A 6,000-nucleotide genomic window follows, 5' to 3' on the forward strand; every position below is an offset into this window, starting at 1 on the left:
TTTGGATAGTACAGAGAAGGGAGAGGTCTACGTTTGCTTTGAAGGATAAGATTTGGAAGGAGGAGTAAGTCGATATTTTTTACTTACTCCCCTTGGAGAGTTTTAATTTGGATGGAGATCGGAAGGAGGATAAGAAGAAGGACGATGAGGATAAGTGGAGGTATTGCTTGATCCCTCAGATGTTTTCTAATTGGTTACAGGCTTTTGTGATTCTGGCCAGTGTCATCGGGAAAAAGGGACCAGAAAATAGTTATGTCCTTTTTTTTTGCTATTTTGAAACAATCAGGGAGGTGTATGGGGGGGTTCAGGCGTAGCTGCTGCACGACGAACAGCCCTTTCCAGGCAGAGCCAGAGGTTTCGGGCAGTCTGAGCACTCAGAAGTGCTGCAAAAGGGATTGTGCTTTCTTTTCAATGAGGGCAGCTGCAAGTATGAGGACAAGTGTAAGCTCAAGCATGAATGCTCCTCACGTGGGGGGAATCACGCAGCCGCTCGGTGCTTCAAGGGTCAAAAAGAAAACGGTGGGGGGATGTGGCTTGAAAAGGGTCGGGTACCAATTCAGCTGGCTGAGATGGTGCCCTTTCTAAGTAGGTAAACAGATAGGGTTGTGGCAGAGTTTTTATTAGTGGGTTTCAGTGGGGTTTTTTCTCATTCAATTTGTTGAGGGAGAATACGCAATTTTTCGGAAACTACTTCTGGAAATTCCCTAGCCGATTGCAAAAAGTGTTAAAGTTAGGATGCATGGTGGGCCTCTTTTTGACCCAACCGATGCTGGAGTTTAGGGTGTCCCCTTTTGGGGTTGTGCTAAAGAAGGAACCACATAAATCCTGTCTAATTCGTCACCTGTCATTTCCAAAGGGCCAGAGTTGTGTTCAATGGTTATACAAGTTCGACAAGGCGGTTTGTTGGGTTTTGGTATACGGTCAGGGGGAACTATTGACTAAGGTTGATATGGAGTCAGCGTTTAGTCTTTTGCCAGTGCATTCTGACAGCACCTTCTGGGTTGTTTCTGGGATTGGGGGGTCTTGGTGTGTGTTTAATTTAATGCACATACTTTGAGATGTTTAGCACATTCTTGTAGTGGGTGTAGCGGGATTGGTCTGGGTAGAGGTCCATCATCCTTTACTTGGATGATTTTTTGCTTATCTGGCCGCTGGACTCAAATGGGTGCTCAGTTATGTTGCAGACCTTCAAAGTTTATGTGCAACGTCTTGGTGTATCGTTAGCGAGTGGCAAAACTGAGGGTCATACGACAGAGTTAATGTTTTCTGGGAATTGTCATTGACACCGTCGCGATGGACTGTAGGTTGACAGCTGACAAATTGGCAGATTTGAGGAGGGTGGTGTCCGCAGAGAGCCACATGTGGAAGATACAATTGCGCGATTTGCAGTCTCTGCTAGGGAAATTGAACTTTGCGTGTTGAATAATGCCCATGGACGGATATTTTGTAGGCGTTTGGCTCAGGTGACAGCGGGAGTTCGGGCTCCGAATCACATTGTGTGGCTCGGCAGGGAGCTGCACAAGGATTTGCCGGTCTGGACATCCTTTTTGGATCAATACAATGGTCTGTCTTTTTGTATGTCAGACGTAGTGATGACGATGGACTTTATGTTGTTTACGGATGTGGCCGGGTGGAAGACAACTGGATTTTCGGAGAAGTGAGGCAGTGATCAGTTGGCTGGGGATTAGAGATATGCCAGAATTTTATCTGTTTGTGCATTTGGATGCCCTTCCAGGGATTTTGGCGTTACATGTAGGGGGTAATGATTTGGGGGGGGGGGTGCCCGTTTAGGGAACTTATTAATGATATTGTTGTCGGTGTTGTCGGATATTGTGCCAAGGAAGCGTTGGAGGAATGCCAGGTCTGTGCAGCCGGTAAATAAAGTGAGGATCAACGTGAATCAGGCGGTGACGTGGTTTGTGGTTAGGAATGGGGATGTCGTGGTGCGAAACAGGGAGCTTCAGGCTGGTGAGGGGGCGTTCTGGAGAGCCGACGGGATGCATTTAAATGCAGCGGACATTGATGTTTGGTGTTCTACATTGCAGGATGTCGTCAAACTGCTGCTCCGGGTGTGGCAGAACGTCACCATGTGATCATGCTGGGGGAGCACAGTGACGTCAACACGCTCAGCGCAGGTCTTTTGGCAGATCTTTTCCACTCAACAGAGCAGACTGCCTCTGCTTCTGTTCTTTCTAATACAACTCTAACCTCCATTTTAGGAAAAATGATTTGTTACCACGAAGTGCGAGGAAGTTCAGCTTTGTGGGGATACAATTTTTGCTAAATTTTGGATCAAATTCCACTTCGGATGATTTGATTCGCTCAACACTAGTTCTTATTTATGTTATTTATATTATTTATGTTGTTTTATTTAATAAAATAGCTGCTGTGGCCAATTACATCCTCCTACAGTTGTTGAGTCTTCCTTTGAAATGGTGGGGTGAAGCTTGGGAGGAGCGAGGCGACAATTCCTTAATCAAGACATATTGAATATTCTAGTTGTCCCCTGACCACGCTGAACTCTGAAGATCTCTGTCTGTGGTGTATGAAGATCAGAGTATTCAATATCTACGCCACCCAGCATGCACTGCTCCATGTCTCCCTGTGGACACTTACCTTCTGCAAGTTCTTGGCAGCATATCTCAAGTCCATGTACTTGGGGGTCCCTAGCACAGGAATCGGGGTGGGTCCGGGGGGCAATGAGTGGTATCCATGCTGTCTGGACCATGACTGAAGAATATAGACCGTGAGGAGGAAGATGAAGGAGAGAGTGAGGATGGTGATCAGCTCCATGGTTCCTGTGAAAAGGATCAGGCTGTTACTTTCACCTTTGGAATTAACTGGAATTAACCGTGTCCTGACCTCACAACCTCAACATCATTGTTCTGTATCATTACACTGGAATTATTGCTGTGCCACAGTCTATGCAGGTGATATATAGAATAATGCACTAATATGAGGTTATCCACCAACCAAATGAATACAAATACACAACTCCATTACAAAACCTGATCTGTCACCTAGAAAGGCATATCCGATACTGGAATCACTCATGAGAATCACCGATACAGCAGTCATCGATCCAGGCGTTTTATTTTTGTTTATTTTATCATAAATGTGAGGGGGGCAGTTATACGAATTTACTATATTAGGGGAATTTATATGTGTTTAAAAAAAAATAATAAATCCACAAAGGCACTTTAACATGTGATCGCTTAATCGCTTGTACCATACACTGCAATACTCCTTGGAGCTGAGGGTCACTGGTGGATGCAGATTTTGTCCACTCAGGAATCCGAGATCATTACAATCCAGTAGAAACCTTGGGACACATTTACGAAAAAGTGGAGTTTCATTCTCCGGTCTAAATATGTAGGAGGCAGGTAAATCATGTGCGAAAAATCCACAGCTTTCACAGTAGCAGCGACCTGGATGAGGTATGAAGCATGCTGTGGACACTTAAGAACATGCGGACATGTCGGTTCATGAATTTACCTGAAGTGTGTGGGAAATCCTCAGCGTTTACACATCAGTATTGACTGTCCACTATCTGGTGTGGATTTCGTATTGGATGTCAGGATGACCTCCGGACCGCTCCCTAGTTCCCTGTTCTGATACTTCATGAGACGTTCCGCTCTAACCCCCATTCTCAGGATGCTGCAGGCTATATGGTATATACACACTTGACCCACATCTACTAACACTGCTGTATCTAACTTGGAGTAGTTGGAATGTTTTGCGCCAAATCTATTAAAAGATTTGAGTTTAAAATAAATTTGGTGCAAGTGAAGCACGAAGACCCGTTCTGCTCCTGCTGTCAGCAGACGTCCTGCAGATCTGCACCGAAGACTTTCTTCTTAGTACCTTGGACTAAAATGACTTTGCCTAACGCATTTCTTTTCACTTTTTAAACTTGTTGAGTGATGAGAAAAACAGTTTATGCAAAATTTCTGCACTTCATTTCCAAGTTTATTGGCAGCAAAAACTGCCAGAAACGGCTGAATGGATGTGGCTGAAGAAGTCCAGAACATGCAGCCCATCCTGCAGACACCATAGTAAGCTTCTCACTGACCTGTGTCATCCGGCTCCTCCGTCCTGGTCAACCTCAGCTGAGTTCTGATCACTCCACCGTTCCTGTCGAAGATATATATACCATACACTAATGATTAACCCCCACCTCTCTGTGTGCTTGTGTAAGTGTGTCGGTTACACCAGACTTTCCTGTTTTGTTTTACAATGGCAGCACATACTTCCCTAGGAATGTAATCTCCTTGTAGAATCTTTTGATCAGGGTCCTCATACCTCTTATTTTAAAGGGATATTCCAGTTATATAAAGTTATCCATGTTATGAGAACAGGGGCTCTGTACCCTATGGGGCCCCCAGAAATAAAACTGCCTCCGATACTCCCACAGAAATAAATAGAATGCCCGTTCCGTTAATTTTTGGGGATCCACCTGGTACAAGGCCCCATTCTCGTGATGGGTGGGGGTTGCAGAGGTAGGACTCCCACCGATCTAACCTGTGGATAGAGCTTAACTGTCTAGAACTGGAATACCCTTTTAAATGGTAATTTGCCTGTTTCTCTGTAATGTCGGATCTTCTTAGTACTTCTTAGTATGTAGCAGCTGCTGCCAAGGCCGATAAGATCGTGGAGGCATCACAAGGGGCATAGATGCCCGTGATGAGAACATAGTCCTACCACTTTACACATCACTAGTCAGACCACACATGGAGTACTGTGTACAGTTCTGGGCTCCTGTGAACAAGGCAGACATAGCAGAGCTGGAGAGGGTCCAGAGGAGGGTACCTAAAGTAATAACTGGAATGGGTGGACTACAGGTCCCGGAAAGATGATCAAAATTAGGCTACTTTCACATCTGCTTTTTTACTGGATCCATCAAGGATCAGCAAAAACGTTTCCGTTAGGATAATACAACCGTCTGCATCCATTATGAATGGATCCCGTTGTATTACCTCTAAAATGGCCATGACGGATCTGGCACTAAAACCATTGTAATTCAATGGGGGACATCTGTTTTCTTTGGTGTCCAAGAACACGAATCCGACACCATTGACTTGCATCTTATTAGATTTCCCCTTAGTTGTCTTTTTTCTAAAGTGAATAACCCTATCCTGCATGAAACAACCATGTATAAATATATCAGGGGTCAGTACAGAGATCTCTCCCATCATCTATTTATCCCCAGGACTGTGACGAGGGGACATCCTCTGCGTCTGGAGGAAAGAAGGTTTGTACACAAACATAGAAAAGGATTCTTTACGGTAAGAGCAGTGAGACTATGGACTCTTTACTGTATGAGCAGTGAGACTATGGGACTATTTACTGTAGGAGCAGTGAGACTGTGGACTGTCAGAATATTTACTGCATCTGAAAAACAGTCTTATTTATGTAAACAAGTCAGAATCTACAGTATAATCAAGGAGATTCCAACTTATTTTCATAAACAAAACAAGAGCTGGGGCGGAGCTTGCCAATGGCTGTGTGAGAAGCACGCAACTTGAGCTCCCGACCGTCTCCTGCTTAGGCCTCTTTCACACGGGCGTGTGAGCCCCGTGGTCGTGCTGCGGCCCGCAAAATGGATCTGTTAATATGGACCTGGAACTCGGCCATTGGTAAAATGAGGAAGCAAAATGAATAGTATAGAGCAGGCATGCTCAACCTGCGGCCCCCCAGCTGTTGCAAAACTCCCATCATTCCCGGACAGTCTACAGAAGGGCATGGTGGGAGTTGTAGTTTTACAACAGCTGGAGGGCCGCAGGTTGAGCATCCCTGGTATAGAGGGTATTAGGAAATAAAAAAAAGAAAAGAGATAAAAAATAGAAAGAAGGTAAAACTGAGAAAGACAGAAATATAAGGGAAAGCTTTTTATCCTTAAGAGCGGAGTGCTCGGAGGTGGTGTTCGTACGTCGGGCGTGGGAGCGGAGTTGGAATTATATCTCTCGATCGATAATAAGCGTATAAGTAATATAATATTCG

The 6,000-nt window shown here is 44.8% G+C and overlaps 1 protein-coding gene across 1 annotated transcript in view; it reads right to left on the minus strand.

The window, feature by feature from the left end:
- LOC121001299 (cytochrome P450 2C29-like) overlaps positions 1-4,143 on the minus strand; it is an 83,900-nt gene extending 79,757 nt beyond the window's left edge. The window contains exons 1-2 of the mRNA XM_040432297.1: positions 4,073-4,143; positions 2,617-2,798 (exon numbers count right to left, since the gene is read on the minus strand). The gene's annotated coding sequence lies outside the window, so the exon portion shown is untranslated. The remainder of the gene's footprint in view (positions 1-2,616; positions 2,799-4,072) is intronic.
- Between the last annotated feature and the right edge of the window lie 1,857 nt (positions 4,144-6,000).

The sequence above is a fragment of the Bufo bufo genome, chromosome 5, assembly GCF_905171765.1.
Source record: "Bufo bufo chromosome 5, aBufBuf1.1, whole genome shotgun sequence".
Lineage (NCBI taxonomy): Eukaryota > Metazoa > Chordata > Amphibia > Anura > Bufonidae > Bufo > Bufo bufo.